At 36.8% G+C, this 14,179-nt stretch overlaps 1 protein-coding gene across 1 annotated transcript in view; it reads left to right on the plus strand.

Moving 5' to 3' along the window:
• trol (terribly reduced optic lobes) overlaps nucleotides 1-14,179 on the plus strand; it is a 141,359-nt gene that overhangs the window by 66,891 nt on the left and 60,289 nt on the right.

Below are 14,179 nucleotides of genomic sequence, written 5' to 3' on the forward strand. Positions count from 1 at the left end.
AAGTCGGGCGGTGGGCGAGCACATGGGAGCGCAAGTTCGTTATTATTTATTAATACATTTACGATTGCGCGGTGAAGTAGCGAGCAGAAGTTCGCGAGACGGCCAACGACCGCCCGTTACAGGCCCAGGCTAATGGGCAAGAAACTAGGAAGTTCCATAACCGGCGTTAACGATGCGTTGCGTTTATGCGTCGGCGATCCCGGCCCCGACGTTGCTGCTCTCGTTAGTTTAGTACAACTCCTAATCCTCGCTTGTATCGCACCGGCCCGGAGAAAAGCGCCGATAAAAAGAGCGTCCGCGTAAACCGCCTTGTGATCCGCCCTGATTTCCTTACAACGCTGATTTTCCAGAATAGCGCCGCGTTATTGCCTTTAAAATTTCTGCAAATAGGACTTGGTGCATTTGCGCGGACGGATTATTACTTTTAGAATTACGATTTAATCGAAACAGCTGTACTGTTGTTCGTATAATCAATACGTCGTGCTTTGAGAGCGAAAAAATTAATTTGATAAATTTAATTAAACTTTGCAACTCCATTTTCTAACGTTGAATGTCTTAAATTGAAGAAATCTTCTTTTACAAGAGACGATATACAATTTATACATCTTACTTTATATAGACTTAATATTAGAGTTATTTGCTCCATTTTCTAACATGCTTTTCGTCTAAAAAATGTCGCACCGGGATCGATTGCTGCTTATACATCGTTGAGTTCGCTTGTATAAAGCTCGCGTGCCTTTTATTATACTTTTATATATGGCAGTCTATATAACTAGTTTGTATACCAACTGTAAACTACACTGCATATTGATTAATTCGAATACTGACTTTGTTATATGCGGTTTTTCTGATTTCTTGCCAGAATAAAGCAAAATGCTTTCGGTCGTTTGCACTTTAGCCATGTTTACATAAAGACAATATATACTGTACATTGTTGTCTCTCAACAAAATGATTTGCGAATACACTAGACGAACAAATTTTCTGTTGATTGTTAACTGATTGTCATATAAATGGCGAAAATGAATATTAAATATCCAGGAACGCAACGTTAATTAAGAGATTCATAAAAGAGTACGTTGTAATTTCACTATTAATAGATTTTCTTATGCAAAAGAGTAGATCGGAGCACTTGCTTGCAAATTAGAGGATTTGTTTACGAAATAGTCAGGTTTTACGATATTAAACGCACGGTTTTCACCTTTCGATTTTGATAGCGAAAATATAGTGTGCAATCATTAAAGGAAAGGGATATACAGAAACGTATAGCCTTGCGCGTGTTATTCTTGACTTGCAAGTTATTCCCGTATTCTGTATAATTACCTATCACTCTAGGTGAAAACTTGTTTCTCAAATTTATGCATTGAATTTAGAACACAGTGAAATTCCTTCATTTTTGCATTTCTCAAACGCAGCATTTAATTTTAACGAACCTCACAGCTCTTAAAAGTAACTTTTTTTAATTACAATGCGCATTGCCGAAATTTGCTAATCTATACACACTGCATTTTTTATGGACACATATGTTTTTGCTGCATTTATTGTATGCACACGTATTTATAAATCACATTAACATATGCTGCAGAAATTATATAATTAGAAATTGCATCTAAAAAGTTATATTAGATTAACTATATCATTTTTTTCGTAATTACTATTGCTATTATTTTTCTTTCTTTTTTTGTTTATTTAAACTAAAAAATATTTTTTCACTTTTATCACTTCGCGTTTATAACAGATTTTTCAAATCTAAAAAGTTGAAAAACAAAAGTGTTGCGTAAAAATTTCGCAAGTTTCGATAATAAAAATAAATAACATTTTAATCAATTTTGCGATCATAAATCGTTTAAAAAAAATAAGAGATAGTAGAAAATATTTCATACAATTGAAGAGTACCGATTAACATCGTTTAATTAATTCAGTGATTGAATATTACTAGTGACGAGCAAGCACGGACGCAAAAAGTAGAAAAGGCGCCGAAGAGAAGAAAGGAGTGGGAGGGATGAAAAAATTCGCACTCATTCCGTGACCATCCGATTACGTCGGCAAATGTATTTAAATTCAATGAAATTCAAACAGAAGACATTTTGAAGAAAAAAAGCGTCTCGAGTTTGTCAAAGAAATCAAATGCATAGGTAGAATGTCGTTGTTAAAGGATCCGATTTTTACCGTACCATTAAATCGTACAATTAAAATATTAATATTTCATTTATTGCAAGATTTACCCTCCCATTTCACTTGTGAATTGTTTCATGCTTATTTTATTGTCGCGCTCAACGTAAAATTATGAGTTTTCAACAACTTGCAGCTCCAGCTGTTAGAGAATTTACAAGAACAAAAACATTGTATTATTAATATATCGTGCATAATTTAAGCAAAATAGTTTAACTGAAATTTGCTAATAAAACAGAAATGATGAACCAACAACAATATCATAATGAAATGAAAAAAAGGAGAAGCGTAGGATTTGATTATTTTTTTTAAATAAATAAAAAATTTCATGAGTACACAATATATAAAAACATATTGTCTCTCAAAAGTGAATTAAGAAGGTTAACCGTAAATATTGGAGTGTGTCTCTGCTATCAGTTTATCAAATACACCGCAGTCTGCCTTCTCTCGAGCCGTTTCACTCGAACGATCTTCGATAGTTTCGCGACGAAATCCAAAACAAATTTGTTCTTATCTAAATGAAAATACGGCTTCTCGCTGTCGTAGCTTCGGTTCGGGTAAGCGCGAATGCGTATATACGGAAAGACGATTGATCGGCAATGCTGCTCGCATTGAAACCAACTTAAATAGTTTTCAGACTCGTTAGTGTCTCAGAGAAGCGGAAGATCCGAGAAGCCGTTTCTGTAACTCAGTTCTCGCGTTTCAAACGCCCGTTTTGTTAAACAGAATCGAGATTGAAATGTCGACATATTTAGCCGTTTATTTCCAAAATGGTATAAGTCATAATTTTTGAAATGCAATACGGAGGATGGAACGTAATACGGATATAAATTAATGTAACAATATAATAATATAACAATTTCAATTCGATCATTAAAATCTGTTAACTGTTGTGTTATATATATCAATATAAACAGCTTGATTGATAAACAATAATTTTATTACAGTATTATAATTTTAATTAAAATATTTAACAGATGATATCTTTACATAATTATCATCGCCTTTTAATATACAATATATTACTATTCGATTCTTAAGTAATTACACATAGATATGGATTATACATACTAATCTCTCTCTTTTTCTTGTAACTGTGTTTTATTTAACATACTTTATGATAAAAAGCGCATAAATATGTGCATAATAAATCACGGTTATATCGAATCAGAAATTCATTTTTATATAATTTTATTATATTGTAATTTTTATTTATTGGTATGGGGGTGTATCTGCATATCACTGATATATCAAATTACTTTTTAAAGTGTAAGATAGGCAATAAAAGCCAAATCGCGGATGACAGTGCGTTATCCCAACGAAACTAAAATTTTTTCTGAATCGGGAATCGAACCTGAGACCTTTCGCGACTTTCGGATCTATATTTTTCTCTCGCATTTATTTCCTTAGGGTGGGAAGAGGGGATGTATGGAATTAAATCTCTTGTAGAGATTATTTCAATTTTAAATCTTGGCCGTGACCAAGTAAAATTTGGTGCCTTGTGCACAGGTAATTAATTCTAACGGAAAAAATTTTAGTTTCGTTGGGATAACGCACTGTCATCCGCGATTTGGCTTTTATTGCCTGTCTTACACTTTAAATTTATATTTATATTACAGAGCCTTGTTAAATTCTTAATTCAAATTACTTTCATTACTTACATATTCCAATATCAAGATCAATAACGATCTATTTTACTAACACAATATCATCGTATAACTCGTCTCTTTTCCCTGAAATAAATTCGACAAAGCAAGAATAAGAGAGAGAGCTTTCGGATTAAAAAATTAATCCTGCTTTGTTTATACCCTTATTTAAAATTAAACTAGAAACTGTATTTACGCATATAATTTATGCATTAAACATTTTATCAAACTTTTAATTCTGCATTTAACTTTTAGATTTCGAAATTTAAAAATCTATCTAAAATATAAACACTTTTTGAATGACATACAAGCTCTATAATCGCTCGTGATCATTCGCAAAAAAATTAACAATAAGCGCTTCTTTATTTACGGCCGAGTATACGTCATTTAACATCGCCTCTCGATACCGGTGAAAGAACCAGAAAAAATGTGAACACGCCGATAATTAATGCCATAAATTCGCAGCCGTGGCTCCGTGCGAGCATCTTCGACCTATCGATCTCTCGTGGGCGCCCTTCTCTCGAGGATGCATTCCCAACCGGAAGTGGTTGCCGACTATGACGTAGCACTACCGGTTCGCGGAGGACGCAGCGATGCACAAAATCTCGAGATCGCGAGATCGAAACGAATAGAACGATTCAATAGCAGCGAGATGCTTACTCGGCCGAGTAGCTTTTCTCGCCTTAAATATCGATGGTTTCCTGTCGCGGCTCGGCATTTGGGGCTCACTCTACCACTATCAATTTCTCGGATAGAGAGAGACAACGTTAGTGAGTTCCTGGATATTTTCACCCTAGCGTCAGACACTTTTTCGAACATCATTTTTGCGCCAGGGCTTCATGCAACGGTAATTTCTTCTTTATACTATAAGCGAAAAAGCGTACGGTTATCGGTGGTTCAGTGGGTACAAAAGTTGAACGATCGGCTTTTAGAAAACCAATGTCACTTGACAGGTTTTTCGAGGTGCACAGTAGTTAATTTTATAACTGTGATGTTCGCTAAATTATTAATCACTTAAAATTAAATACTCAGAATAGATCAAATATTCCATTTTATCTATTCTGAGCATAACGCCTCATTGTCAGAATGAAATGGAAAATGGAAAATAAATTGTCCCAAAGAACAAAAAATCTCGCGAGACATCCAAAGGTTGAGACGTTTTTTAAATATTTTTATCAGATTTTTCTAACTCCTATTGTACGAGATTTTAATCGTGATTATTATCGAATAAAAATCGCGTGATAAACATCGTTGATTGCAACGGCCATCGGAGAAAATCGCCAGATATTTCGCGACGCACGAGGAGCCACCGCGCAATGTAGGAAAAAAAATGTCGGAAATATATCCACCATGATAAAACGACGTTTTCCTCCGTAGAGATATTTGCTCTCGGGACTTATTAGATTTGAGGCTGCCTTTCGCGTCCCTCGAAGTAAATATGCTTTACTAGGAACACACACGTAGTCGCGGCTTTCTACCATCGCACACGACTACAACTACCCTCCCTGTAGTCTATCAAATTCTGCCGTTCCCTGTCTTCTTCTCTCGGTCCTTTTCCTCCTATCTTGTTCGAAGGTCGATGAAAAGATACAATTCAAAGAAAGCGTAATGAATGAGAAAAAAATGTCGATGACATAAAATTATTTTTTCTTCATTTCCAACGATTCACGCGCGGAGAGATTCTTACGTTATAATCGATAAGAATATCTAAGGAGATGAAGCACGTCATACATCGGCCGTGGCTGATGCATCATCGATCCGCGTCGCGCGCTGATTCATGATTTTAAAGGCGTGAATCCCCGGTCGGTTCAATCCGAATGCCATCGGTGTTGACGCTTGTTAAGCGATTTTCAATTAGCTCTACACACCGTAAGCGTTGCTTCTCATCAAATTATACGAAAAATACATTAGATAAAAATAGAAATGATACGTCTCGCAATTAATTAATTATTAATGCTTCTTTTTTATAAGATCTTGCTTTAAAATTCGGATTTTTCAATAACGTAAATGATGTAAAATATTTTATAGTATTTTTATTTGTATTTATCTACCTCTTGTTCCGCATAATTCATTGTTTACCAAACGACATTATATATTTGTATTCTAAATGCGCTTGGAGCAGCTTGTCTCCAAAGACGCATTTAAAAATACAATCATATTAAATATGTAAATGAGATAAAAATATATCTATACACATGCATATAAATATATTATTAAATAAATATATGCACACAGTATACACATTAATACATTTATACACCGGAGAACTCTCGTGAATATTAATACTGAACAAAAATATAAATGACACTAATTATTCGGATTTAATAAAGCAATTATTGATTAGGCTTTAATTCGCAGTACAGTATTTTATTCTTTGATTAATACAAATGCAAATGCATGTCACAGTTATACTGTAATACAGCTTTCCAATGGCAAATCACAGTGCAACAACTTTCGACGGCCGATTATACAAGTTTGTCGCTAAGTGTGATCGGGGCCGAGCACGGCAGACTCGACCTGGCGACGAGAGGTTTGTTTCAAAGGCGAGACGATGTGTATACATACATATATATATGTACTATATATCGTACGTATCGAAACAGTAAATAGTGGACTCTCGATATCGTAAGTCGTGACGGCACAATAAATTATTCGTCCACGTTTACCTTGGCGCGCCACACGGGTTAATGTATATTGGAACGGTACGTGTAGGCGCGGGCAAGTGTTACGGTTAGAATATTTCTCTTGTGATGTAATCAACACGTGTGATATGCATCTTTATCCGATGCTCTTCTTCTTTGTTCGCACCCCGGACCGTGCATCCCACGCCTCAAATTCTCGCTCTTCATCTCCGATCTAAAGCTATCATTCACGTAGAGACTCTGATTCCACAAAGAATTAGAGGCTACTTCACGTCCCTTTGTTTTTTCTTTAAAAATTTTGAAATTACATCATATTTTATTTATTATTAACAAATTAAATTTATGAAAATTCAAAGTTTTGGTATTCGAAGAATTTGGCCGTTTGTAGATAATTTTGATCTAAATTTTAATTTTATTAAAGTTAGCGCATTTCGCATTTCTCAACTGTCAAATTAATTATCTATGATGCTATGTTGCCAAAAAATATGTTTTTATTACATTAATACGAGTAAAGAGCTTTTAATTCAACAGATTTAAAATCTGTGTCAAGCAACAAATGTTGACACTCGAGCAAGTTTCCTTTTTCTATCATAGATTCATACACGAGGCCTTGAGCGGGAAACGATTCACTCACGTTCTTGCACGAGATACAGTAGATGTTTACGCTCTTCCGGTCAGCAGAGATGAAAATAGATCTCATACAAAATGCATGATGCAAGGATTGGATTTAGTTTTTGTGACACATGGTAGTTATTAACTGAAATTCTTTGCTTGATGAGTTTATGCTTGTCGTAAACCTATATTTATTATATAGCGACGTATTATCTGTGAATTTGTAAAATACTATAAATATTTTGTTAGTAGCAATAAATAGAGCAATCTCTCCAATTTTCTATTAAAAGAATAATTCGCTCTCTTTTTCGACTAGATTGTTTTATTTGGAGAGATTTATTTATCGTATAATTAAAAAAAATTATTTAAATCCGTCACTATATTTGTTTTAGGATATTTTGAGTTGCAAAGTATTTCGAGCGTCCAAAAAATTAATTGACTCTAGACTTTTTTTAGCAATTTTTTTCTATATATTAACTTTATAAATTTATTCGTCCGTTGTTATTTTTTATAGGTAAATTATCTTTAAAAATTTATGAATTGTTTTTCGAAAGCATCGTAACAAGCGACCCTAAAAATATAACACACGCGAGACAATTACCTAAATTGCGTCTAATATCGGCAATGTAGTCATTTATCAGAAATGGTCATTGGTCATTCCAAATGTCCGCCAAGGGTCGATGATATCATCGCTCTACGGCAACGATAGATAGATAAAGAGAGAGAGAGAAAATAAACGGGAATGAAACGCGCGATTATAAGTGGAAACGATGCGTTGTCGCAAGATCGCCGTAAAAGACGGATGGCAAGATGTGAACGCGTTAAAGGTAGCGTCACGCACGCAAATGATTGTTGTGGCGACGCCCAATGACCATAAATTTCACAGACGGTTGCATAAGCATCGCGACAAGAGTATATGATCGCGAACACTTCCAGGAATCAGGCGCGTTAAACGTTAGATTTTGTGGCACCCGTTATGACTCCTACGCTTGACACGCACCAGTCCCTGTATCGGATCACCCACGTCTGATCTCCACCCGATCTCATCCCGGCGCGATTTATCGAGATGGATGTGTCACAGCGAGAGAGACTGGCGCTCAGAGAGATCGGTGACGCAATCCTAAATTTATCGAAGCTGTTACCCTGGTCCAAGACTATAATACAATGTCGAGAAACGTGCTTGAAATACGATGGATATGCACTCCATCCGGAATAACATATGCACGACTAAATTTAAACAATCGAATAGAAATCGGAAATAACTTATATAATAACAATAAGTGTGGAAAAAATAGATAATCACTGCAAAGTCACAATAATAGCTGTAATTGATGAAAGCAACTTTGGATTAATCAACCACCGAATCGAAATATAGTTCACATCCCTCTTACGCTGACGACAAAACTCATAACATTTTAAAGGTAGCATAAATAAACGATATTATTGATGAATCAGTCTTTATTCTTAAACTTCATTTAGGACTTAGGACAACGATCTATATGACCTTACCATAATATTGATACGGTATGTTGCTGATAAAACTGGTCAGCGAACACACGCTGAAAATTTCACGACATAATGGATTATCGGCAGAACGGCGCGCTGTAACCAAATATTTGTTTGATCCTTATTTGGTTGACTGTCAATATCATCCGTAAATTTTTCAACATGCACTGTATGTACACGTTGCTATTTAAGTATTTAACGGCGAGAATCGACGTGTGCGAGATGAGGAGGTGGATACACATAGATACAGTATATTGCATAAAGTATACGCGTTGAATAAATTACAGGCATCTCTAAAAACTCTTTTACATCCGCTTATATTTTTGAAAAACGCCCAACCAAGTTCAATAGACTCAAATATATAGTCGAAGTGAATAGTCAAATTTATCGTCGCTTCAATAATTAATTCCCATCCATTCGAAATAGCCTTATTATCCTGTCCTCATTTGAATGCTTAATTAGATTCGCGACGAAGTATAGCATAACGAGGCCGACGATTCTCGTTACACCGATCTGCAACACGTTTCTCGTAGCGAACGTGAGCAAATTTCTGACATTGACACAGAATTCGTAACGCGCGTAACGTTGTTGTCATCATCCGTCTTCTTTCCTTGAAGAATAAACGACTCTCCCACATATACGTGTCCGCCTTCATATTGTCCCTTGGAGAAGTGAAGCTAAACGCCTGGCGGCATGATCGTGCCGTTTGACATTTTGTCGGGCCAACGTGAAATTTAATCCGCCTTCTCAATGAGAGAGACGGACAACAAATCGTTTCTCAAGAAACAGCGACGACTCGAGATTAGCCATTGTCCTACAAAGTATTCGCGCACGCCGCGCTTTAATCGTGCCAGTTTTGCTCTCGCGCCGCTCAAATTGAAGCCGAATGAGAAGTACCTCGTCTCGCTCGCGAGCATTAACGAACTGTCGAGGAGGATTTTCAATTCACACGATACCGTATTTTAATTAAATACAATTGGATCATAAATAGATTTAATTATGAATACTTGGCGAACGACGTAATACACGGTTTACGTATGAATAATAGAAATGCGCGCGCATCCGCGTGGCTTATATTAGCTACGCGAGTTTGCTTGCGCGAAATAATTTTCCGGATGTTTTCCACACCGTGTTGTAACCGAATTGATCGATGACGCTAAAAACGAACGATCGTATCGTATATTCATCGCGATCGATGCAGCTCCATCCAACAAACGTTAGATGATGTCACTTATTTTCCGTGATGTGCATCTCGATTTCTCGCCGATGAACTCACCGAGCTGGAGCGCGCGCTCGCACCGGTGACATAATACTTGCAATGCACGTGTTCACGCGCGTTAACTTGGCCATTTGCATCCAGCAGACGCGGCGAAAAAAAAGAAAGAAAGGTGCGAAGCCGCAACTGGTGGAAGAGTGCACTTTACGCAAGCAGGGCGGCAGGAGTGATGCCATTTATCGCTGATACATAATGTGGGATCGCTACTTTTACTCTTTCTCTCTCTCCCTTTCTGATTCCTCCGTCTTCGACGCGCGAGTTAAGCGAGATTAATTACACCCGGTGAATAACGAAGGTCGAAAGCGTTTCGAAGTCACGTAGGTACGTAGTAATACCGCACGATTTATATCGAAGGTAATGTAAAAGCTGCCTCTCCCGCGAGATGCTTCGATATTCTCGTTGTGAGAGAAATCTAATCTGGATTAATAAAAAAAAAAAAAAAAAAAATTTACTACATGTGCGGAAGCAAATGACGTTTTGGCAATGCTCGATGAAATCCGATGCAAAGTTTAACCCTTGTGTACGCACCCAACTTTACCAACGTTCGGACGCACCCGGGTACCCCGGTGCCCACCTCTTATTTTTTCAATTTTTTCAATATTTATGCAATTGAAATGGTTTCCTTAGCGTTTATCTCAGTAAATAAACATAAAAAATGAGAGGCCGAAGCATTTGTAAATAAATTGGTTTGCTGTAGCTCGTACAAAGGTAAGAGAAAACAGGATTTTCGAGGTCGACGCAGGTAGCGCGCGGTTACTAAGGCTGCCAAGCAGCCAGCTGTTTTCCCTCCTTACATTTAAAGAAGGGTCTGAATAGATGTGAGTCAGTGCGAATCGTGTTCTTCGCATGCACAGACGTGCTACAGTTAACGGAAACGTTTGGCTAGCCTATGCAATATACTGTAGAGACATGGAGGAATTATCGAGGACTGAATTTGCAAGGTAAAACAAAATGTATATCAATGGTTTTTTTCAGTGCTTTATTTAAAAATTCTAATTTCTTTCTGTTATTTTATTGAAAAAATAAATAATGCATGAATTTTATCTTAGATTGAATCAAACGGAAAAAGAAGCTTATTTGAACGCGATATTAGGAGACGATGATGACGAGTCGTCAGACGAAGCGTCTGACAGCGATGGCGACTGGTTACCAAATGAAATTTTGCCTGAGCGTGAGGCTCTTGATAGCGATGAATCTGGTGTAGATAATCAAGAAATGCCAGTTGCTCAGGAAATTGATGCACCTTCCGAAGAAGGTATATAAAATTGTTATAAATTGTTGCCGCGCGAAATAAAAAATCATAACTAATATTTAGTTTGGTCTAATATGCTTAGATGGCGAAGAAGAGGGAGAGGAAGGAGAAAGTGAAAGAGAGGATCAAGCAGCAGTAGGGGAAACACTATGCGCTTACATAGCGAAAGATAAAACGGTATGGAATAAAACGCCGCTTCATCAACATCAAACTGCATCTCATAATGTAGTGCGTCAGCAAAGTGGTCCTCATCGAAGTACCATAACACTTTCAATAAGCGACACTTTCAAGAAAATATTCACAGTAGATATGGTAGACATTATCGTTCGACATACAAATAAAAAGGCTTTGTCAGTCTACGCAGCATTCAATGCAGCGCATCCAGATTCGAAGCGAGAATGGAAGCATGTTACTGTACAAGAAATGTACTCATTTATGGCCATTTTGATTTGCTCTGGTGTTAATAATTCTAACATCGATCATACAAGTGTTATGTGGCATTCAAATTCATATCCACTCTATCGAGCGACAATGGGGCTCAATAGGTTTCGAAACATCATGCGTTTTATTAGATTTGACGACGCCAATACACGCCAGCAACGCGCAAAAGAGGACAAAGCAGCTCCGATCCGTGATCTCTGGACAATGCTCAACGCAAATTTATCTATGATGTACAAGCCGACGGAGAATTTAACGATCGATGAACAACTTTATCCTTTTCGCGGTCGCACAAAGTTTACGCAGTACATACCTTCGAAACCAGCCAAATATGGAATCAAGATTTGGTGGATTTGCGACGCTGAAAATGCCTATCCCTTGCACGGCATCATTTACACAGGCAAAACAGGTAATGTTCGAGAGAAACATCAAGGAGAAAGAATAGTAAAAGAACTTGCAGCCGCGTACCGAGGCAGTGGTAGAAATATTACCATGGATAATTATTTTACAACCTTACCACTTGCCAAACATTTACTTTCATGGAAGTTAACTTTAGTTGGCACTTTGAAGAAAAATAAACCTTACATTCCAAGTGCGATGGCTCGAAATAAATCGAGAGAACTATACTCTACTATGTTTGGATTCCACGAAAAAGTAACGCTGTGCTCCTACGTACCGAAGAAGAATGAAGCAGTTATTCTAATATCAACGATGCATTCCGACATGGCTGTGAACGATGATGCTAAGAAGAAACCCCATATTATCACATATTACAATAAACATAAAGCTGGCGTCGACACGATTAGTAGATACACTACACAACGTCGCACTTTGAGATGGCCGGTAGTTATGTTTTTCAACATGTTAGACGTTGCCTCACTCGCTGCCTACCTCATTTATTATGAAAATAATAAGATGCTGCCGAAAAAAACCAACCAGCGACGGTTATTTCTACACCAATTGAGCGAAGAACTTGCAACGCCAATGATTGAGGATCGATATCATAACGTGCAAATAATGAGAAATTATAGCACCAAGATCGCTATTGAAAGTGTAATCGGTCGGCCAGTAAATCCAGTGGAGGCTAATCCAGGTCCGTCAGTTCAACGAGATGCATCAGGAAGGAAGAAAGTTATCGGTTCCTGCCATATTTGTTACAAACAAACAATTAAGAAGAGAAGGAAAACACGAAAGGCCTGCTCCGAATGTGATAGGCCTATTTGCGATGAACATGCGATAACTTTTGCCAAGTGCATAGAATGCAATAAATAAATGTTTTTTTTTGTTTTTTACATAAATTTTCATATATTCTATCATTACGCAACTCATCTCACGTGCATAAATCAAATAAATTAATAAAAAAAGCTAATAGTTCACTCAAAATTGAATTTTTCTATGGTGGGTACCCAGGTAACCGGGTGCGTCCGCGGCATATGTATGCTCTAAACTAAATTATTTATGCTTAAAAAAATTCTTAAAAATCTCCAAATGCACCATTTGCTTAAAAATGAGTTAAATAACGACGATCCGGGCGTACAAAGCGAAATTTTCATTTTTAATCCACTTACATGCAAAAATGAGCAGTGGTGGGCACCCGGGTAACCGGGTGCGCACACAAGGGTTAATAATGCGATGGTTGCTAAATGCGGTTTTTTATCTCTCTTAATTAATCGACGCGCAATCAGTGCGTTATATGTTTATTCCGGATATATGAAAACTTGTACATCCGTCAATATTTCAGCGTATTACAACTACGGTCGAATAGAATTCTATGGTAGATGCGAGTAAATTTTTTAGAAACATATACAGTTTGCATAAGCAATTGTGTAGTATCGATAACAAAACGCCATTTGACCATGCTTCGATAACGCGAGAATAGTCTGCTTTAAAAATGTAAAATATGAGTTGCAATTTGTAAAAGCTATAATGTAAAATATGTGTCAAGGATCGATGCAAAAAGTTAATGACTAGAATATTAACTCATCTTATTTTACTTCAAGATTATGAAACTCTTTTGAAAATTAATTTAACAGTGTCATTTATTAACGTAACCGATAATTACATCTTTTAAAAATTTAAGTTATTAGGATAAAATCTTTGAGTACAAAGAGAAAATATTCATTCAACATTCATTATTTTTTGTTAAGAAGATAAAAATGTCTTATTTCTATCAGACCCAACTTCATAATTTTACATAAATCCAGTTTCGACTAAAAAGCGTGCGCGCAAAATCTTTTATTAGCTAAACCTTTACATGCGTAATTAACCAACTGTCATTTTCTATACCTTTTGCATTAAATAATCAATACAATACGTTCGACGAAATGTTTGCGGCGCAGCACGATTTTTCTCAAAGCCGGATGGCCTCAATCTTCCTCAATCTTCGGTTTATACGTCTGTCAAATTTCGTCCTCTTGACGAAGGGTTACTAGGGTACAGACAATTGACGTAACTAGGATGTCCGAGTATTCGACCGGCATTTCGACGACGATATGATAACCGGCCCAATTGTCTCCCTCTCTCTTCTCTCCATCTCTCTTTCTCTCTCCGCCCACGAGTGCCGTAAATAACGGACCAGGTAAAACGAATTGTCGATAAATAAATGTTCGGGTCGTGTATACGTGTCACGTTGTGGAC

This window comes from Nylanderia fulva, unplaced genomic scaffold, assembly GCF_048542155.1.
Source record: "Nylanderia fulva isolate GAGA-0341 unplaced genomic scaffold, ASM4854215v1 Scaffold1, whole genome shotgun sequence".
Taxonomy (NCBI): Eukaryota; Metazoa; Arthropoda; class Insecta; order Hymenoptera; family Formicidae; genus Nylanderia; species Nylanderia fulva.